Below are 23,664 nucleotides of genomic sequence, written 5' to 3'. Positions count from 1 at the left end.
GATCACCCTTCCTCAGAGTGAATCCACAAAAAGAAACTGACCTGCACGGAGTCCTCGGCCACGTCCTTGGGAACTACGCAACCCGCTGGCAGAGGTATTCACAGACATCATTAACTTCTAACCACTCCATTCTAAGGTGTCCAACTGCTTTAAGACTCCTATCATCCTGGTTCCAAAGAAAAGCAAGGTAGCATACCTCAATGACTACCTTTCAAAGGCTCTGACAGCCACCATCATGAAGTGCTTCAAGCGACTGCTAACGGTGCACATTAACAGCCTTGATCCACTGCACTTTGCTTACCTTCACAACAGGTCTATAGCAGATGCCAGCTCCCTGGCCCTACTCTTGTCTCTGAAATATCTAGATAATAAAGACATCTAAATTAGACTCCTATTTATTGATGGTAACATATTTAACATCCAAACTTTACAGAGAAATGTGAGGTGTTGCATTTTGGGACGTCTAACAAGGGCAGGACCAACGATCCTATAGCAGAGCAAGATGGGTTACTCTCACGCAAACGCGTAGTACGCTCATGGGCGGATTCATGGGTGATTTTATGACTCATTTTAGCAACCTGCCTCCGCCATCTTGTTCCGCCATCTTGCTCAGCCATCTCGCTTCCGGCCAAAGATTGGATCCGCAGCGGGGAGAGGGAGTGCGAGGCCCGGGGCAGCGGGAGAGGGAGTGTGGGGCCCGGGGCAGCGGGAGAGGGAGTGTGGGGCCCGGGGCAGCGGGGGGGCGTGCGGGGCCCGGGGCAGCGGGAGAGGGAGTGTGGGGCCCGGGGCAGCGGGAGAGAGAGTGCGGGGCCCGGGGCAGCGGGAGAGGGAGTGCGGAGTCCGGGGCAGCGGGAGAGGGAGTGCGGGGTCGGGGCCCGGGGCAGCGGGGAGAGGGAGTGTGGGGCCCGGGGCAGCGGGAGAGGGGATAAGGCCTAGTGTGTGTGAAGTTGCGGGGAGGTTTACAATGTTTCTTATTTACAATGTTTCTTATTTAATGTCCCGTGTCTAGTCTGAAATAAAGTTCATTATTGGATCAGAATATAATTGTGTGTGTTATATGATTATATACATTTATATAATTTTCATGTATGTGTGTTTATAAACATTTTATTCTTTAACAAGAATTAACAGAATTATGAACTAACAGAATTATGAATCTAACCCTATATCACACACAAAAAGTTCCCCCGCAATGTCAATTACCCTGCGAGTCGGGTCGGTTCCGGTTACTACAAAATCAACTCAAACACTGTTTGTGAGCCATTTAAAAAGAAATGATTTAAAAAACATTAAAAAAGACAATTACCAGAGTCAAATTTTATTCTTGACAAGAAGTATGAACTGACAGATTTATGAATCTAACCCACACAAACTGTTGCCCCGCAACATTGATTACACTGCGAGTCGGGTCGGATCAGGTAGGCTCAGGTTGCTAAAATGGGCGTGGAAAAATGCCCAGGATCCCCTCCATAGCGTACTACACGTCAGCCCATTGCATTTAGCAGGAGTAGCCTATCTTGCTCTGCTATAAGATCTTTGGGCAGGACCTACACAGTGAATGATAGGCCTCTTAGGAGTGTTGTGGAGCAGAGGGATCTAGGAGTACAGGTTTGTTCGCTCATTCGTTCAATCATGACAGAAGCCTCCTCGTGGGGATCCCCGGAAGCGACGACGCGATGCACTCGGTGATACGTCGGGTGACAATTCTGTCAACATGTTGGACGGGTACATGGATAGGACAGGTTTGGAGGGATATGGGCCAAGCACAGGCAGGTGGGACTAGTGTGGCTGGCATATGTTGGCCGGTGTGGACAAGTTGAGCCGAAGGGCCTGTTTCTACACTGTATCACTATGACTCTATGAAACATCTCAGCCCCTCAGCCACTGGATCTTCAACTTTCTGACCCATAGACCACAATCAGTAAGGATGGGCAACAATATCTGGCTTTCATAATCCTCAACACCGGTGCTCCACGAGAATGTATACTCAGCTCCCTACTATACTCCCATTTCACTCACGTATGTGAAGACAAGTTCTGCTCCAACTCCATCTACAAGTTTGCAGATGATACCACAGCAGCGGGCTGGATGTCAAATAATGACGAGACTGAGCACTGGAAAGAGAAAGCTTAGTACCATGGTATCATGACTTCAACCTCTCCCTCAATGTCAGCAAGGTGAAAGTAATAACATGCAATACCATGCTTCCTGGTGACTTTAGGAAGCATGTTAGAATACATGCTCAAATCGCATCAAAGAGCTTCGTTGCTAATAGTAAATATTACCAACAAATTGGACCAATCAATGGAAGTTGTGGTCAAAACGAACACCAACATCTCTACTTGCTCAGGAGACTAAGGACATTTTGCATGTTTCCAATGAACCTTACCAACTTCTAAAGATGCAATGTAGAAGACATACTCCCAGGTTGCATCAACTTGGTTTGGGAACAGCTCTGCACAAAACTGAAGAAATTGCAGAGTTATGGATGTAGCCCAGATCATCACACAGATCAAACTCCCCACCATTGATTATCTACACTTTAATCTGCCTCAAGAAAGTGGCCAATATAATCAAGGAGTCAGCGGTCATTCCCTCTTCTCCCTGATTCAGTCGGGCAGAAGATAGAAACGCTTGAACGCATGTACTACCAGACTTTGGCACAGTTTTTTTCCACTCCCTTATCACATTTCTGAATGGTTCTTCCATAATTAAGGCGTTGTCACAATGTTCTAACATACCTCATTACAGACATTGGACTTTATCTCCAGAATTGTAAACTACAATGCTGAAAGCTATGTTGTGCTCTGTGGTATTTATTTTCTCTTTGTTCTACCTGCTGTACCTGTGTAAGGCTTGATTGTATTCATGCATAGTATTATCTGATATAATTGAACAGCACACAAAAGATTTTCACTGTATTTCAGTACAAGTGGCAATGACCAAACCAATATCAATACAAATAATGCTGCACTCTTTTATTTTTCTCTTTGTACTCCCTATTGTATTTGAGCACAATCAAATCAAACGCATGTATATTATGATTTCACTGGATAAAACCCAAATAAAGTAATTTACTGTGCTTCTGTACACGTGACTATAATAAACTAATACCAATCACCTCATCAGAGCTTTTGCCTCTATTCTATCCACCCCACCGTCCCTCCCCACCCCTTCATCATTTCAGCAAACGGCAACTACCACATTCGCCCTTTCGCAATTCTGATTAAGAGCCCAGGGCCTGAAATGTTAACTGTTTCTCTTTCCAGATATTGCCTGACCTGCTGAGTGTTTCCACCATTTTCTATGTTTAGTTCAAGAATGACATATATATATATATATATATATAGATATAAAGGTGGATGATACTAAATCTCATTGCACTGATGTGCAATGACAATAAAATATATTATTATTATATAGCAGACATGTTTTTGTTTTACCCAGATGGCAGTTAGAAGATGAAACTCAGTCTATAAAAGTAATGGGTAAAATGTAAGTCAGGGCCTTCCAAGGAGGATTGGACTGTGGGAACAGTCCGCAGGCAAAACAGAATAATGGATTTGACAAATTTTCTTCACATAGAGTAGTGGTAGTGGTTGAATGGTTCTTCCGCGCTGCAATAATTTGATTTTAGATGTTCTGCAGTGATCAGTCACGTTTAGCCTTAGATTTACCAAATTCCCATATATCTAATTTTCAAATGAATCTATTTAATTGCTATTCCTGGAAATTGGAAAGAGGTGATAGGAGAGCTTGAATTATGAAATGCAATTTTCTACCTGTGCATGTCATTTTTGGCAGTCAATAAGCAAAAATGTGCATCTTTATTATATCCCCACTACTGTCCCCCCCCCCCCCCCCCCCCCAAGGGAGATAATAAAACTTGTCAGCCTTCAAATATGAACTAATTTTTCCTAATCATCAAAATAAAGCTTACTTCACATTGTGATCATGTGATGTAATGGTATTTGAATGCTTCACATCAGTTCCACACATCCGACACTCGCAACATAGATATCAAACATATAACATCTTTCTCCGAGTCCTGTGGTAGGGGGTGGGGGATCTATGAGGATGTTGCACTACAACTGCTCTGATTATTCCAGCAACCCTCTTCCAGATCACAACTACAGGAAAGAGACACAGTAACTGATGGCATGGTGTCAAGACAATAACTACCCCTAAATGTCATCAAGAAGAAAGATGGTTGTTAAGGGAGCAAGGGAATTCTGTCATCATCAACAGAGCTGCTGTTATCAAGTTTCAAGTTCCTTGGTATTCTTAGCCTGGTCCTTTCACATTGATGTGGTGATCAAGAAAGCATACCAGCCTATTTACATTCTTAGGCACCTGAGAGGATTCAGTTCTCTACAATAACCTTTATATAGATGCACTATACAATGTACATCAAAGGTCTGCCTTTGACTGCATGAATCTGCAGAGAATAGAACAATGCCCATCATCACTTTCTTCCATCCAGTCTATCTTCATGGTGCATTGCAACAGGACGGCTGGGTGTATCACCCCGCCCATTCCCTTCTTTTCTACCTTTTGGGAGAGGGTACAGGAGCTTGAAAGTTACGAAATCAAGAATACCTTGGCAGCAAGAAGAGCTTCTTCCCCACTGCTATCCATCTCCTTATTTAATCAGAGTGAGTTAGAGTGTCAGAGTTAGATGTCAGAGTGAGGCCACATGCAAATTGGAGGAACAGCACCTCATATTTCACTTGGGCAACTTATCCCACAGCGGTTTAATGTTAATTTCTCTAATTTCAAGTAACTTGTGCATTCCTTCACCCCCTCTCCCATGCTTGTTGTCCTACTAGTTCCACTGTGTCCCTGTTGTTAGCTCATCTTCCTGAGCCAACAATGGGCCATTATGGACTCCATCCTTCCTGACATCATCGGTTGCCAGCCGTTTTGTCCCGGCCTTCTCTATCTTTCAGTCTGAAGAAGGGTTCCGACCTGAAACTTCACCTTGTCCTTTTTCTCCAGAGATGCTGCCAGACCCGCTGAGTTGCTCCAGCATTTAGTGTTATCTTCGGTATAACCAGCATCTGCAGTTCCTTTCCTACATCGTTAATTAATCACCTCGCTCACACCCCATTACTGGAGATTCTGCTACATACTCGTACTCTTAACTCCACCTCATTCAGATATTCCAGTATTGTATTTTAATTTCTTGTACTACTTGGATCTTGCGCTACAATCTTGCAGCAGCACTTTGTTCTTCCACTTGGTATAATTATTGTTATATTTATCATTTATGTATCATTTGAGAGTTTCATGTGAACAAGAAACTTCATTGCGCCCTGGTGTATATGACAATAAACTAAACTAAACTAAATTATTTTCTTCTTGACTTATTTTCTCTTTGACTTTGAGAGTTCTGAAATAGCCAATGAGACCAATGTGGAAACCACATACTCTTCCACATAAAAGACAGGAGATCCCAGGCAAGGCCACTGGCAGTTTACTCAATCTACTGCTTACACTGAGCTACTGTGTGCTCCCAGTTCATGGATGCAAGGCTCTCAATGCTATCCTCAATTCTCCTTTTCCTCTTCATATATATGATCACAGGACCAGAGGGTGGATATGTAATATTATTTCAAAAAATACTTTGAGCACAACTTTAAATCTTCTCTGTGTGCCTGCCATTCCTTTCCCAAAATAGAGCTTCAAATACAGCATAATTTTCAGAAACGTTTCAGCATGCCCACCAGATGGTCTGCCCTACATTGCCACCTGAGCAGAATTAAGTCCACAATGCTGGAGACATTTGCCCAAGTGAAAACACTAATGTTTGTTCACTTATCCAACTGAATATGGAGGATTTTTCAAAGGAGGTATTGATGGCAACTATCATGTGGTTTGAGGTGCCTACTGAAGGCAATTCGGGACTCAGAAACACACAGAAGGACAGAGATCACTGTTGTCCAGTAGACCATGAGTTTGTGCATTGTATGAGGTCTTAATTTCAAATTCCCTTTTCCTTGATCAACCAAATGCTACAGCAATGTACTAAAGACAATTCTGTTGTTGTTATTCGTCTTTATCCAGAGGGGGCAAGTGATCCACATTTTCCAGCACGTGTCGTGATCATTGTTATCATAGTGTAATACAGCTGGGAGCAGGTTGGTTCCGTGTTGTTCCCTGTTCCATGTTCAAACTGACTGATGAGTCTGGGGGCAAGTCTGAACTCAAACAGCCATCAAGCTCGAGATAGTTTTGTCATCACTCAATTTAAACACTGGAACTCGCAATCCAATAGCACGATGGAGCTAGCTATATAATAAGAGCTGAAGTCATTCAACAAAACAGTCAACACACTTCAAATTTAAGGACTTGCAATAAAGGCTGACCTTGTCAGCTACATCAAATAAAAACAAATAATCAAAGTATTCCAGGCATCGTGTGAAATTTTTGTTCACTGATTGTCAAAACAAAGACTGTTGAAAGTGAGATTTTTCTTCAGCTAGGTAAACATAAATTACAAAAAAAATTGAAGCGTCATAAAATCCTTCAAGCCTGCTCTGTCATTAAATAAAATCATGGTTAGCCTCATCATTAACCCCAGCTCAATAACCCTCGACTCCTAACAGTCCAAAAAATTGAGTCACAAGGAAGTATGATGACTGAATATGTACAACTCTCTGAAGATAACCTCAGGATGGTTAACTGAAACTAGATTATTAACGGCAATGTATTCTCCGACCTTCTCTTGTCGACACTTGTCCAATAAATGCCAATGTTATATATAGGATAGACGTACAGCTAATTCTAGAGTGCAGCTCTTCAGAAGCTGAGATGTTGTGTAGTCCCAAAGCTTTTGATAAATCCAGTGCTATCAGATGTTTCGATGGTGGGATCTCAGTAAGAAGCCTACTTTGGGTAGACAAAAATGCTGGAGAAACTCAGCGGGTGAGGTAGCATCTATGGAGCAAAGGAAATAGGCAACGTTTCGGGTCGAAACCCTTCCTCAGACTGATGTGAGGGTGGGGGTGGGCGGGAAGAAGAAAGGAAGAGTAGGAGCCAGTGGGCTGAGGGAGAGCTGAGAAGGGGAGGAGAAAGTAGGGACTATCTGAAATTAGAGAAGTCAATGTTCATACCGCTGGGGTGCAGATTGCCCAAGCGAAATATGCTGCTCCTCCAATTTACGGTGGTCCTCATTCTAGCCATGGCGAAGGCCCAGGACAGAAAGGTCGGATTCGGAATGGGAGGGGGTGTTGACATGCTGAGCCACCGGGAGATCAGGTTGGGTACCTTTGGTTTACTAACACGTTTTAAATCTTTAAAATGTAGTGCTTAAGCAAATGGCGAGTACTGTCCACAATTCACAGTAGAACCAAGAACTTGAAGAGAAATCTAAAAAGTGATCATGGAGATTAAACATTTTAATTAATCTGGAAGGGTCGAAGAAGAAAGCTACGAGGAAGGTTTTCAAAATCATAAATGGTTTTCCATTGAATGAACAATGAGAAATATCCAGTAGAACAGGTCAGTAAACAGAATCAAGAACCAAAGTTAACATGAGGAAACACGCAATTTACACAGCAAATAGTTGTGATCTGTAATGAACAACCTGAATGTATAAAAACGGGCTCAATACCAACATTAAAAAGAGGACTGGATAAATACGAGAATGGAAGTAATTTACAGTGCTATGGGACAAAAAGGGGAATGGAATTAACTGTTAGCTAAGTGAGATGGTTAGATTTTAAGTATTGTTTTGAAAGAGTAAGAGGATAAGAGGCAATTTCAGAGATTATATTCTTGACATCTGAACGCACAGTCCCCAATGGTAGCATAATTAAATCCAAGAGCAGGTAGGTATGAGGCCAAAATTAGTGCTGAATTCTCAGTTATAAGATTCTAATGACGCGAAAGAATTGCAGACATTGGAAAATGCAAGGTCTTGAGGGATTTGAAAACGTGCAAGAGGATTTAAAAACTGGGGTTTCACTTAATTAGGAGCCAACATTCATTCAGTGCTTAGTAATCGCCATTCCTTGCATAACAAAAGATTAAGGATCGGGAGGACATCAAGCCCTTCGAGCCAGTGCTCTTTAATAAATTCACTGCTAATTTGACGTAACCTCAGCTACTGCACCTTTGTTTATCAAGTATCAATTTACCCCGCCTTAAGAATGCATGCACTGCCTTTTGGTGAAGTATACCAATGACTTCAGAGAGAGAAAAAGATCAACTCATCTCTGCTTCACATAGGGCATCCAATATTTTAGTTATCCTCTAGTTCTTAATTTATTGATTTTTTATGTTATCTATAAATATTGTGTATATAGGCCTGTTATGCTGCTACAAGGAAGAAGTTAATTGTTCCGTTGTCAATACATATGTCAATTAAGCACTCGTCTTGACCAGATTCCACAATAGGGAACATCCTCTCTGCATCCACCCAGCAAGACACTTTGAAATCTTCCACAATTACGTAAACTCTCCATCATCCAAAATAGTAACTAATACAACTCTAGCCTAACTACCTTTTCCTTTTCAGATTACCTGCTCATTCCAGAAATGAGCCTTGTTAACCCACTCTGAACAGGTTGAACACAAACACTCAAAATTAAATGAGAGCCAATTGTACAGCACTGCCAACATTGCCTTACCAATGATCTATATAATTGAAGCAAACTTTCCTACTTTTGTACACAATTCCACTGGTAATAAGCAAAAGCATTATTAACTTTCTTAATAACATGCAGAACCTTTTAATGCATCAGGCATTAGGCCACATATCCTTATGCACATCAAACTTCTGGAATCTCTCATCATCGTGTTAATTTACATTGTTTAATTTCATGCCATGATTAATAACTTTACAGATTTCTATGTTGTGCCAGATCTTTACCCATTCACGTAACATTTCCAAAGATCTTTTAAAAAGATTTACTATTCCAATTTACTTTCCAATCTTTCTTTGATTCATCAGCAAATTTACCAACATATCTACATTGACAGGAACTCAGCGGGTGCAGCAGCATCTATGGAGCGAAGGAAATAGGCAACGTTTCGGGCCGAAACCCTTCTTCAGACGGTCTGAAGAAGGGTTTCGGCCCGAAACGTTGCCTATTTCCTTCGCTCCATAGATGCTGCTGCACCCGCTGAGTTTCTCCAGCTTTTCTGTGTAACCTTCGATTCTCCAGCATCTGCAGTTCCCTCTTTAACACTATCTACATTGACACACTGTGCACTGCAGGGGCCAGGAAGCGAGCGGGTAAGATCATCCCTGACCCCTCTCACCCTAGCCACAAACTCTTTGAAGCACTTCCCTATGGAAGGCGACTCCGGACTGTCAAAGCCGCCACAACATAAAAACAGCTTTTTTTCCCACGAGCAGTGGCTCTACTCAATAACCAAATGTCTATTGCCTCCTTTTGCTCTGGTATTTTATTGCATTCACATGTTTAAACTGTAATGTTTTAGTCTTAATGTTTTAATGTTTTATGTTTTATTCTTAATTGTTTACTGCATGTCGCGTTGATACTTGTGAGCGGAGCACCAGGACAAATTCCATGTATGTGTACATACTTGGCCAATAAACGTATTATATAATTCATCAAACATTGCATATATCTACCTTTGACTTCACAAATGTTTTTATTTCTACCTACCAAGGGAATTATGATGGATTTTTCTCAAATTTAGCTGTCCCTACAAATTTGTCACCATTTTCGATGTTTCATGACATGCAAGGTGTGATTCTTACCAATTGATTCACCAAAAATCCAATATAACCAATAAAGTATCACTGAAGTCATCACACAATCCTCCAAATCATCCACCCATTCTCTGACTAGTTTCACTGTCCTCTTAATTAATATTGCTGATTGTATACCTTGTTGTCACCTTCCCCATAGCCAACCATGAACCATTCTACATTTCCTTGACATTGTCTGCTTTGATCTGTCATTTTCACACCTTACTCTTCCATATCTCTAGCCCACTCTCCCCCCGACTCTCTGAGTCTGAAGAAGGGTCTCGACCCGAAAAGTCACCCATTCCTTCTCTCCAGAAATGCTGCGTCCTGCTTAGTTACTCCAGCATTTTGTGCGTCTTTGGGGTAAATCAGCATCTGCAATTCCTTCCAAATGATCCGGCATAATAGGCAACCCAATGCCAGTATACTCCTTCCAAAACAATGAGGTTTTGATCATGTTCAACTAGACTTGATGGATAGCTTACATTGTCACTTGCTTAACAAAATAAGCATTCTACTTTGAGCTCCAGCACAGCAAGCGATTTTCCATGAGGATAGAAAAAAAAACTTCTAGGGGGATCTGAAAACATCCTTGTCAAAATGTAACCTCTAAAGATCACTCAAATTGGCAGAGAAGTATCAAGCAAAGCATCAACAGCTTTAAATATATCCCATGGGCGCATGCGTCGTCCAAGAGCAATCGTAATCACCTGCACAATCAAGCTCACCTGTGCCACTTCTGGCAGTATCTGCAAATCACACAAAAGGTCCAAAACGTCACCTCTAAATAATGAGATTCAGAGTGAGAGCAGGTCTTTCTGGACCTCATGAGAGCCCAAGATGTCCCAAAACTACCAGAGAATGTGTAAAAATGTGTTGCCCACTTGTCCACCAAAGTCAGCTGGAGCTCCTGGTTTTGAGCTATCCTAAATCCTCCTCCCATCTCCATACCTGACTTTCTGTCCTCAGCCGTCTCACTGCCAGAATGAGGCAATGCGCAAGCTGGAAAAACAGCACATCAAAATCAGCATGGGGAGCCTACAACCCAACATGACCACTTAGGTCAACACCACCCCGCCCCCCTCCTTCTTCTCATCCATCTTGTTTCTACCCTCTCCCCTTCAATATGCAGACCTTTCTCCCATTGCCCTCATCCCCTCGTTCATTTCCCCTCCTCTTACTGCTTATCTCCCACCCTTCCTTACTTCCAAATCCCCCATAGTGGATGCATTAGTGATAATTTTTCAAAACTCTTTAGATTCTGGAGTAGTTCCTGAGGACTGGAGGGTAGCTAATGTAACCCCACTTTTTTAAAAGGGAGGGAGAGAGAAAACGGGGAATTACAGACCAGTTAGTCTAACATCGGTGGTGGGGAAAATTCTGGAGTTAGTTATTAAAGATAGGATAGCCGCACATTTGGAAAGTGGTGAATTCATTGGACAAAGTTAGCATGGATTTATGAAAGGTAAATCATGTCTGACGAATTGTATAGAATTTTTCGAGGATGTAACTAGTAGGGTGAATAAGGGAGAACCAGTGGATGTGTCATATCTGGAATTTCAGAAGGCTTTCGACAAGGTCCCACATAAGAGATTAGTATACAAACATAAAGCACACGGTATTGGGAGTTCAGTATTGATGTGGATAGAGAACTGACTGGCAGAGAGGAAGCAAAGAGTAGGAGTAAACGGGTCCTTTTCAGAATGGCAGGCAGTGACTAGTGGGGTCAGTGCTGGGACCCCAGCTATTTACAATATATATTAATGATCTGGATGAGGGAATTGAATGCAACATCTCCAAGTTTGCGGATGACACGAAGCTGGGGGGGGGGGGGGGTGTTAGCTGTGAGGAGGATGCTAGGAGGCTGCAAGGTGACTTGGATAGGTTGGGGGAGTGGGCAAATGCATGGCGAATGCAGTATAATGTGGATAAATGTGAGGTTATCCACTTTGGTGGCAAAAACAGGAAAGTAGACTATTATCTGAATGGTGGCCGATTAGGAAAAGGGGAGATGCAACGAGACCTGGGTGTCATGGTACACCAGTCATTGAAAGTAGGAATGCAGGTGCAGCAGGCAGTGAAGAAAGCAAATGGTATGTTAGCATTCATAGCAAAAGGATTTGAGTATAAGAGCAGGGAGGTTCTACTGCAGTTGTACAGGGTCTTGGTGAGACCACACCTAGAGTATTGCGTACAGTTTTGGTCTCCTAATCTGAGGAAATACATTCTTGCCATAGAGGGAGTACAGAGAAGGTTCACCAGACTGATTCTTGGGATGGCAGGACTTTCATATGAAGAAAGACTGGATAGACTCGGCTTGTACACGCTAGAATTTAGAAGATTGAGGGGGGGATCTTATAGAAACTTACAAAATTCTTAAGGGTTTGGACAGGCTAGATGCAGGAAGATTATTCCCGATGTTGGGGAAGTCCAGAACTAATGCTCACAGTTTAAAGACAAGAGGGAAGTCTTTTAGGACCGAGATGAGAAAATCATTTTTTACACAGAGAGTGGTGAATCTGTGGAATTCTCTGCCACAGAAGGTAGTTGAGGCCAGTTCATTGGCTATATTTAAGATGGAGTTCGATAAAGGGATCAGGGGGTATGGAGAGAAGGCAGGGATGGGATACTGAGTTGGAAGATCTGCCATGATCATATCGAATGGCGGTGCAGGCTCGAAGGGCCGAATGGCCTACTCCTGCACCTATTTTCTGTCTATGTTTCTATTTTACTTTCACCCCCCTCCCTTGTTTTCTTCCAACTTTCCCTCACTTTGCTTCCCTCACAATTCACTCGTCCACTTTGGGCCCTTTTATCTCCATTGCCTTGGTTACCATCTCCACCCATCTGCCAATCACCTCTCTTCATCTGAATGTACCTATCTTTTAAAAGTTTCCCCCCCCCCCCACCGCTTCCCCGCACCTCTCGTTACCAGCTTTCTCCGGAAATACCACCTGTTCTTTTCCCTCCGCGGACTTTGCACAGCCTGCTGACTTCCTCCATAATTTAAATCAAACTGCATTCTTTACCATTTAAGTAAATAGATTCACAAGTCACACCCACCACCAGCAACCCCACATCCCTTACATTTCAAGGAAAATGCACAGTACAGAGGATAAATTCAACACACTCAACATGTAGCAGTTAAATCTTTCGCAAAGTGCACTAAATATAACATTTTAAACTGGTAGAGTTGAATTTCTTGTTTTATCTGAATACTACACATGGGTAAAATAGCATACTTGCCTCACATGACTAAATTATTATGACGAATGAAAGTTCTCAAGGACATAATTTGCTTCTGAACATGATCCTCTTTTTGAAGGTTAAACAAGTCACCAGGGATTTCAAGAACCTAACATACAGTACAGGTGCACAACCTTTTATCCGGTTCCAAATAACGAAATGCTCCGAATAGCAGACATTTTTTCGGTCCTTGAAGAAAGGTCCTTGAAGACGTTCACCGAGGGTGGCCCGCAGAGGTGACAGCGGAACCTCCGGTCGGTCCTCGAAGAAGGGGGAACTAAATCCCCATTCATAAAAGAGAAGGTGATGGTATATTGCGCGGGAGGGTTAATAATTGACAATCTGCTGCTGCCTGCCCGCTGAGTTAAAAAGTTCCCACGGTAGACTCACGATACACAGTGTATCGTGAGTCTTGCGTGGGAACTTTTTAACTCAGCGGGCAGGCAGCAGCAGATTGTCGCTGCCTTCAGTTTCACCCCACCTACACCCCTCTGCTTCCCGGCCATGTGTGTGACCCCTTCCCTCCCCTCTCCAGCTCCCCGCCCATTGCACCGGCGCGGGGGCTTTGCACTGTCTTCACGTCGGAGTTGCCAGCAGGTCAGTGCCAGTCACCAGAAACGTCAGGACCAACGGGACACCGGCCCCCAGGCCCACTGCAAGCACGGAGATCCCAGAGACCCACAGCCAGCAGCAGCCCAGCCCCGTTCCAACTCCAGAGAAACACGCTCCCCGTAGGGACAGAAGCTGATGGTGTGCAAGGTACGTCTTGGTCTTGGGGTTGCGGATGAGCGGGCGCAGCTCGGGCTGTGACGGCTTCGGCCACCCCCCTGTACAGGAGCTGAGACTGGGAACTGTGGGGTTGTTTGCAGTTGCAGAGGGAGGGGGCAAGGGCGGTACAATTCCCAGTCTCAGCTCCATTCCAGGGGGGTGGCTGGAGACGTCAGGACCAACGGGACACGGACTGCAAGCACGGAGATCCCAGAGACTCACAGCCAGCAGCAACTCTAGCCCAACCCCGCTCCAACTCCAGAGGAACCCGGGTTGCGGATGAGGGGGCGCAGCTCGGGCTGTGGGCGAACTGCCACTTGTCGCTGTAGCGGCGCATCGGGGAGCGGGTTCGTGTTGGTCCTGACGTCTCCGGCCATCCCCCTGGACAGGAGCTGAGAGACGTCAGGACCACCAGAAGCCGCTCCCCGATGTGCCGCTACAGCGACAAGTGGCAGTTCGTCCGCAGCCCGAGCTGCGCCCCTTCATCGGGACACCGACCCCCAGGCCCACTGCAAGCACGGAGATCCCAGAGACTCACAGCCAGCAACAACTCTAGCCCAGCCCCACTCCAACTCCAGAGGAATCTGGGTTGCGGATGAGGGGGCGCAGCTCGAGCTGTGGGCGAACTGCCACTTGTCGCCGTAGCGGCCCATCGGGGACCGGATTCCTCTGGAGTTGGAGGGACAGGGAGACACAGCGGCTTTTGAGAATGGTGGGCAATCACTTCCAAAGTTCTGCCCACACAGTCAGTACACCTATCCTACACTTGTCTCCCGCACTAAGATCATCTCGCAGAGAATGATCCCAGCCTAACCCTCCCTATTCTCTCTTATTCTGCAAGAAAAAACTACATTGAAGACTCAAACTTGCGATCGAGTAACTGCCGGGATCGAGGCGCAAACTCGCGACCTTGCGGATATGAGCCGAGCACTCTACCACTGAGCCAGCCGTTAAAATCTACGCTAAAAATCTTCCATTCCGAAAGCCGAAAAATTCTGAATTACGAAAAGTGTCTGGTCCCAAGGCTTTCGGATAAAAGGTTGTGCAACTGTACCAGTTACTGCGATTGCAGAAGTACTTTGTTTAAAAATTACACACCTAGTTATAGCCCAAAGCAAATTATGGAACAGGACAGTCAAAATGCCATTGCTATGGCCTATAAGTTAATAAATTCTGTAACAGATGTCTGAATCATCTGCTCTGCCACTCGGATTTGATCCTAATTAGATGTTCCCATAAAAATGTGGTCAATAAATTACTTGGAACAGCACTGAAGGTTTTTGATATTACTTAAATAAAATACATGATTGGATACATATAATTTTTTGTAATAATGTATTTATTTAGTTCTAGTCCTTAAATTAACTTAAAAATGTTTGCATATCATCTTTAGTACAGAATTATCTTAATATAATATTTGAATTGATGAAGGATTTATACCTATTGAATTATTACATAGTCATTTTCCAAAGCAGTGAAATTTCACCATCTTGATTTATCATTCGTGATTTGAATCAAATCCAACAAATAATCTGAAAAACTATCTGTACTATTATACTCTCATACTGACCACTTCCAGCTTTTTTATTTTTAATTTCCACAAAAACAGTACCCTTTATCGCTAGGATTTCCCCCCACCTCACTCATCGTTCTCCTCGCCTCCAAGGGCACCAAGTTTTGTTCCGATCAGTGGAAGATTACAAAAGTTATGAAGGTTTAAAAAAATTATGAGATCAGCAGAATGGTCTTCTCGCATGTCAGTCACCATGAAGGTAATGCCCCTTCCGGCACCCACTGGAGAATAAAGTCCCAGAGGCGGGGCTGAGTACACAAGTGCTGATTGAGTCCGCAAGAGTGGAGTTGGATGTCGCTGTGTGGAGTAGGGAAAGTCGCTGTATGGAATCGGGAAAGTCGCTGTGTGGAGTCGGGAGGTGCTGTGTGGTGGTGCCGCGGCCAGTGGCTGCTGAGTGGAGTCCTACACCCACACTTCCCCCTCACACACATCCCCTTCCTCCCCACATATACCCCCCACCACACACACCATCCCACCCCTCCTCCTCCCCACACACCAACCGACCAAGCATTTTGGAGCTCTAGCATTTTATCTACCTTTGATTAAAGCCAGCATCTGCAGTTCTTTCCAACACATATAGCCTAACCAAACTAGTTATTCCAAAGAAACCACTAAAATAATTCAACTGCCATATTATCTCATTCAAATGGGGTGACTAGATCTTGGATTAAATCTAACTGGGAATACACTTTTAACTTTCACATTCTTGACAAAATCTACATTTTATTCTTTTGAACATCTGGCAATTGTTAATCACGTGCAACCTAAAATTCTTAACATATGACAAAGCGTTCAAGATTCTTTGGGTTATAGCTGAATGTTACAGCCATGAATGTAATACTTCATTCTCCCATCTTCACTCAAAACTATGACATATAATACAAAATACATATATTCTGAAATCATATAAATGGAATGATCATTGCTGCTAGCCTTTTATAGAATTGCATGCAGATAAATTCTTCTGTATAAATTATTTATGTTTAAAATGCTCACACTCTCAATCCATTTTAAACACTCCAACAAAAATACTTAATCATGTAAATTTGAGAATGAAGAATAGTTAAATGCAGATTAGGTCATCAATCGAAAGAAGTATAATGTTTTATATTACAAACTCCACAATTAGATCATAAGGCCAAATCATGTTGGCTGTGACCGGTGGCACAACACAGAACTGCCAGCATTCAACCATTCCACTTGAAATCCTGGACTTACAAATATCCCAGAATTCTAGGCTTTATTTACAGAACGGACTGTTCACTTTGCTGCCAAGTTCGTCCTGGAGTCCAGGGTCAGTGCCAAGCCTTGTTGAGCCAACACTGGACCAACACTTAAATCAGACAGTCCATTAAATCAAAGCAGTTTGTAGGGCACTACATTAGAAAGCAAAGAGTAGATGTCTTACTTTTCCATTAATTATTTTACTCTAGAAATAATTAGAAAACAAATATTATTTTTATGTTTCATTTTATATTTCAAAGTGAATACATTTGATTATTCAAAGGAGTTTGTGGGACACTAAATTCAAAAGCAAAGAATAGGTGTCTTACTCTTCCATTAATTATTTTACTGGAAATAATTAGAAAACAAATGTTTGATTTTATATTTCAAAAGTGAATCATTTTGACTATTCAAAGGAGTTTGTAGGACACTAAATTAGAAAGCAAAGAGTAGATTACATTTTCCATTAATTATTTTACTCTAGAAATAATTAGAAAAAAATGATTTAATTGCTTTATTTTAGATTTCAACAAAGTTAGTATATCTGATTATTTAATTCAACATTCTATAGCTGTTAAATAACTTCAGTATTGACAGAAGAGAATAGTCTGCCCAGCATTGCCTTTTTCCAGGCCGTGGTCTCCAAGGCATGACATGCAATACCTCATCATTCATGCCACACTGCTGGATAAAAGATTGTGGGGGGTCAACAAGAAAGAACATCTGCATCAGCCTAGTAAGTATAGGCACGCAGTGTCTGTGGCTGGCAATTACAGGCAATGAGCCCAGTCAGCACTATCCAGTACCCAGTCTCTTATGTTCAGAAATATTCAACTATTAAAGTATCAAAAGTACTTGACTATTAAAATACAATCAACTAAAAATATTTAGCCAAAAATGCTGGAGAAACTCAGCGGGTGAGGCAGCATCTATGGAGCTCCATAGATGCTCCCTTACCTGCTGAGTTTCTCCAGCATTTTTGTCTACCTTCGATTTTCCAGCATCTGCAGTTCCTTCATAAAAACTAAAAATATTGGCAACATTAAAAAGACACACACTTTTTTAAAAAATGAGGCTCATCTTTTTCTTCCTCGAACACCAATCAATGAATGGACCGGGAACAAATTCCCCTGTATAAATCTTAGGAAATCCCAGCTAGATCATGGCCTACAAAGGAAGTCCAGTGGTGTAGCACAGCTGCAAAAAGACGAGGAGTTCGACCTGTAAATTCAGGGCTCGAGTATTCATGTAGGAGTCCTGGAACTCACTGGCAATTATACTAACAAATGTCAGCAGTTCCATGCAGAATTGGCAGAAAAACTCAGCAAAATTCCAGCCAATCTATTTTAAAACCATGCGTTGATAAAATAAAAAGAATTTTACACGTCAAAAGAGTGAGCTATTTTTACAACAGTATTCTTCCACTGTTAGGTCATAAATAGTTTAACCTTCTCTTCGGAGCACGTCCAACTCAGTGAATTTAAAAATTGAGTCTTCAAAATAAACACTGTCATTTCAATTTATTTTTTGGCTTTTGATTGCATAGTACACACCACACAATACATTGACGTTGAACACATTACCAGTCAGGCTGACTATTCATTTATTTGGAGTTCTTTACCCTTAACCTGGGCCTCTACATTCCAATTTCACAGTAGTCCATCCCCCACTGCTATGCAATTCCTCTTTGGGATCATAAATATTAACTCAATGTAGTCTGACTTCACAGACCCGAATTTAAAGTATTTTATAATTAGTCACAAGTTATACATTGTAGCTTATTTTGTCACAACACAATGCAGCAGCACATAGGCTGAAACATTTTTTTTTAAACTATTGTACTCGTCCAACCATTTTCAGTAATTATATTAAAATAATGAATGAGAATAAAATGCTAACACCATCTCATGGGATTGCAAACTTTATTCCCTGACCAAACCAATATTTATCCACAATCGAAAGAATCTCGTTCCCATTTTTTTTTTTAAATGTCCAAAGCTTACTCAGCAGTGTATGGATTGACACCAGAATGGGAATAGACTGAAAGCCTAGATTCCACAAGAGAACTGAAGATAACTAAAGCTGACAGTGGGGCATTTTGCACTTATATTTAATGCTGTAATTGGTCTGAGTAGATTCTGCAAACAATACAACCTTTTGTCTGACTCTGTCATTCTGAACAAAAGACTTCTTTAGAGCCAGTCAATTTGACTGTCTGTGTGAAAATATAATCAATTTAATCAGATTTTTCCTCCTAAATGTGAAACAAAACAGAGCTCTTATAACTGTGAATTACAAAAGAGACTTGCCTTTTGTCCCAAATAAAACACTCCAAGATTCTTCCTTGCAATGATTACAATGATTGTAATAGCAGCTAACATTCAGCTATATCTAAACATCATACATTTGTAATTGAGTACACAATAACAATTTATTTCCATTAAATGCACCTATTACATACACATTCATGGAAATATATAGCTCAAAACTGCATATGCTAGCATTCAAAAAGATAAGTGAATAAGATAACTACTAACATTAACACAGACACCATCCTAGAACTGTTCACAAGTAAAATAAACAATATCTAAAATTTCTCATGCAGCAAATTAATCGAAATAAAACAAATTGGAATTTGAAACCTCTCAACATTTAGCCTCATTCTGTGAAAGTTGAATTCCTGTCAAAAGTCTTTCAAATAATATTTATAACAGGCATCTCCAACAAAAGACAAAATCTAACTTACTCAGCTAAATCACACCAGCACTCGCTGTTTTGCAGAATGGTATGCGGCCATTGTAAAACAGTATGTGATCTGAGCTGCATCAACAGACACACTGATTCATTTGCGTTAAGAACAAAATCATAAAACTAAACAAACTAATTCATTTACATGTACCTTTCAATCAATGCCCAGATTTTAAAAGGATTTTATCTTAGCAGCATTTTCTCACCCAGGAAGAGCCTGAATTCCCCCTTCCTCTTCTCGTGCTGTACATGGAGAGACAAGTGAAGCCAAAATTCCATCGGACGGCTCATTTCCTGCCTTGGTGACCTGACTACCTCTACTGGCTGCAGATATGTGCAGCGAATGTCACTCGTGCACTTCTTCCGCATTCCATTTTCATGACCTCAGCTGTTGTCCGACAACTGTGCTTCAGATATCATCATACAATCAGCAGATTGCTGAAGTGTTACTCATTTTAACACAGATCTATGTTCCAAGGTCAAACAAGTGTCACCTTCATTGCACAATACTGAAATCTGCACTTTAAAAATGTTAATTTAATACTCTGTTCAAACCAGAACCTCATTCTCAGACACAGCCTCGTTAAATAAATGGCATAGGTTTGTCATTCATTTCAATCAATGCCCAGAGGCAACAAACACTTTTGGCAGTTTCACCAAATTTCCATAAACAATGTAGTATAGAATAGTCTAAGGAGATGAGCTGTGGCACCATCATTGTTCACCCTTTCGCTTTGTTTGAGCTGTGGCTGTATGAGCCTGCAATGTGGATTTTGCATTCCTTGTCCAATCACAACTATTCCCCTCCCTACACACCGTCTGGCATTCCTGTGCTTGTGACTTTTCAGCAACCTTACCTCTTGCAAGGTTACCTTCGATTTTTTTCAGCATCTGCAGTTCTTTCTTAAACATCTTGCAAAATGTAATTGTTTAATTTCAATTTCTCCGTCACCACCGCTTCTGCTCCCAAGATGTGGCTTTCCACTGTCGGACATCAGAGATGTTCTCTTTCTTCAGTGAATGTAGTTCCCCACCCCTTCTGTCGTTATGGATACAGCCTTAACCTTTGTTTCTTGTTTCTTACTGTATTGCTCTTGCTCCACTTCCCCTCAAACGGAACGAGGAGATAGTTCCCCTGATCTTCAACTTTCACCCAACCAACTTCAGCATCCAACAATCATTTTCCGACATGTTCATAAGTTATAGGAGCAGAATTAGGCCCTTCTGACCAACATGTCTACTCTGCCAATGGCTGATCTATCTTTCCCTCTGAACCCCATTCTCCTGCCTTCTCTCCATAACCCCTGGCACCTGTACTAACCAAGAATCTAGCTGTCTCTGCCTTAAAAATATCTATTGACTTGGCCTCCACAGCCTTCTGTGGCATTTCCGTCGCCTTCAATTGATCCCACCACCAGTCACATCTTCATGTTCTCATGCTTTGCCGACGTTCCGCTTTCCGTAGAGACTACTGTCTCCATGACTCCGTGCTTCACACATCGCTTCCCACACAACCCGCCCCTTCCCAGCTACTATTCGCTGCAACTGCTGGTCATGTATCACCTGCCCTTACACCTCTCTTAATTCCATTCAGGGACTTCAACAGTCTTTCCAAGTAAAATAGAGGTTTACCTACATCTTTTTAATATCCTCTATTGCATTCCGTGCTCCTGAAGTGGTCTTTTGTGTATTAACGAACCAAAGCACGGACAAGGTAACTGTTTCACCAAACACTCACACTACATCCACCAGTGTTTGCTCCCGCTTGCTAATCATTTTAACTTTCCTTCCCATACTGACCTTTCTATCCTTGGCCTTCTCTATTGCTACACATAGACTGGAAGAACAGTACCTCATATTCCATTTGAGTACTTTACAACCCAACAGTGTGGACAATGAATCATCCAATTTCAATTGGTATTCCATCATCCCTCTTCTCTTAACACTACCCAGTTTCCATACCCCAGTGTGCACATATTTCTCCCACCATCTCCCAACGCCCCTAAAAACCTGTTCCTTTCCCCCCCTCTGTGTACTCATCTCCCATCGCTGAGACCCCCATTTCCCCTCTCCCCTGTTCCCTTACACCCAAGTCCTCCCACCGGCTTTACCTTTCACTCCCCCCCCCTCACCCCCCCCCCCATCTTCTCTGCTTATCTGACAGCCTTTTCTCTTTTTTTATCTCTAACCTTTGTCACCGTTACCCATCTGCCAATCATCCTCCTCCCCCCCACCAACCTATATCCATTTGTCCAATAGTAGGTTTTGCCTGACCTCCACCTCTCTTTACCAGCTTTCTTCCCACAACCTGAAGAGTCCCAAACGAAAATGTTGCCTGTCCATTCCCTCCACAGATACTGCCAGATGTGTTGTGTTTCTCCAACACGCTGTTTCTTTGGTCATATGTATACTCAGGAATGTTTGAATCTAGCACCAATTCATATGAACCTTCACACAGTGACCTATGCATGCAATTGGCATGCTGGCTAATGACCAGCAAATGGAAGACTTGCAAACATGTTGAGCTATAATAATTGATCAAATAGTCGGCAGTTGAAGTCTTGAAAACAACATAATTTAATTCATAGGTAGACAGAAATGCTGGAGAAACTCAGCGGGTCAGGAAACATCTATGGAGCGAAGGAATAGGTAATGTTTCGGGTCGAGACCCTTCTTCATACTTAATTCATTCTCAGCATTCCTTCAAAGTATCAATGGTGCTTTATTGTCACATGTGCAAACACACGGCAAAATTTTTTTTTTCCATAAGGTCCAGTAAAGTATTGCCATACCCAAGCACAACCCCGAGTAGCAAATTGTTCCAAAGTCCAATCTGCACTCTAGATCTTATGGAGCGAAATCCGATGCAGGCGAACCCCAGGCTGTTGCGGGCCTCCAATCTCCTTCGACTGATCGTCCAGCGAACCCGGTGGTCCAACTCCTCGACCGTCCATCTTTGAGCCCCAGAAGCACCTCCTGCAGCCAAACCAGAGAGCACGGAAGGCAAGACCCCAGTTCACACTCCTACCGGTCTTGCTCCTCATGTCCACCGTCGCTGGCTCTCTCTCCTCTCCATCTCGGGGGACGAGCAGGGACTGGTTCCCCCTACAGGCCACAGGGCAACCCACTGGGTTCAGTAATGAATGATATGCGGTTTCCAAATGTAAATCAGCTGGAAATATTCTCACTGGAGCTGCATTTAGAGCTAACATGCAACTCCAATACTGACTGAATGTCACAGTGGCAGAGGTGCTGTATTTTAAATGAAACACATGCATCATCTGTATTTTTAGGTAAATCTGGAGGAATTTTCCATGATTTCTTAGCCAATATTTCTCACCCCAAGAACACCAAAAACAGATAATGTGGCTAACATCACACTGTCGTTCATGAGAGTTTGGTAGCCACAAATTAATAGCCTCATATCCTACATCACAACAGTATTTCAACTTCACAAAATCAACAAGGGTACCTTATAAATTCAGGTACACAACGTTGTTTCATCCAGCAGCCTGGGACAATTCATTCATCTGGTGACTTATCCATTTTCAAACATACCAAAATCCCTTGATCCTTTCTGTGTTATGATGCTTATCTTTCCGAATATTTTACTTATTTCTCCCTGAACTACAATATCAACATCATCCCCTTCTTCTGTAATGGCAGCTGGAAAGTATTTATTAAACATCCCATAGACACAAAAAGCTGGAGTAACTCAGCAGTTCAGACAGCATCTCTGGAGAAAAGAAATAGGTAACTTTTCAGGTCGAAACCCTTCTTCAGATCTTCTTCAAACATACTGCTCGCATTCGTAAAGGTTACCTCTGCAGTTTCTAATAAGCTCCACTTGTTATCCTTTTTCTCTTTGTATATTTACATAAGATTTTTTTTTCTTTGATTATACATGCAGAGATATTTGATGCACTTCCTTTGTTTTCCAAATTTCCCTGTAAATTTCACCGCAATATATTCTGTATACATTATTATAAAACTTAATGCCAAATTAAGTGTTGAGATCTGGAATTAGTTTACTTTTTTGGCGTTCTCCTTCCCTGCAGAGATCTTAAGGTTGGCTCAATCAGATTTCTCTACATTTCGCCGTCCCAACCTTTTTCCTTGTAAGAGCATTAGCCCTGAACTTCCTCGATATTCTCTTGAATGCCTTCCTTTGTGCCAAGACTGATTTACTATAAAGTAGCTGGCTCCAATCCTCTTTGCTAAATCCAGGGCTGCCAATAATGGGTGAGAATTGAAAGTGAGAAATTGCGATGGCATATAGTGACTGAGGGGGGGGGTATGGGAAGGTGTGGGAGGGGGGAAGGGTATGGGAGGGGGAGAGGGTATGGGGGGGGGAGGGGGGTGTCCCCTCCCACGGTAGGGA

The 23,664-nt window shown here is 42.4% G+C and overlaps 1 protein-coding gene across 5 annotated transcripts in view; it reads right to left on the bottom strand.

Moving 5' to 3' along the window:
* Positions 1–23,664, bottom strand: part of rapgef2b (Rap guanine nucleotide exchange factor 2b) — a 301,306-nt gene that overhangs the window by 170,720 nt on the left and 106,922 nt on the right. The window contains exon 1 of one of the 5 annotated variants that reach the window (XM_055645999.1): positions 19,435–20,273. The exons of 3 other annotated variants lie outside the window; for them this stretch is intronic. The gene's annotated coding sequence lies outside the window, so the exon portion shown is untranslated. Of the gene's footprint in view, positions 1–19,434; positions 20,274–23,664 lie in introns of those variants that run through there. One more of the 5 variants, XM_055645989.1, reaches the window with a different exon arrangement.

This window comes from Leucoraja erinacea, chromosome 1 (genome assembly GCF_028641065.1).
Source record: "Leucoraja erinacea ecotype New England chromosome 1, Leri_hhj_1, whole genome shotgun sequence".
Taxonomy (NCBI): Eukaryota; Metazoa; Chordata; class Chondrichthyes; order Rajiformes; family Rajidae; genus Leucoraja; species Leucoraja erinaceus.
Note: the sequence above shows the minus strand (reverse complement) of the source record. Positions and strands in the feature narration are given on the sequence as shown.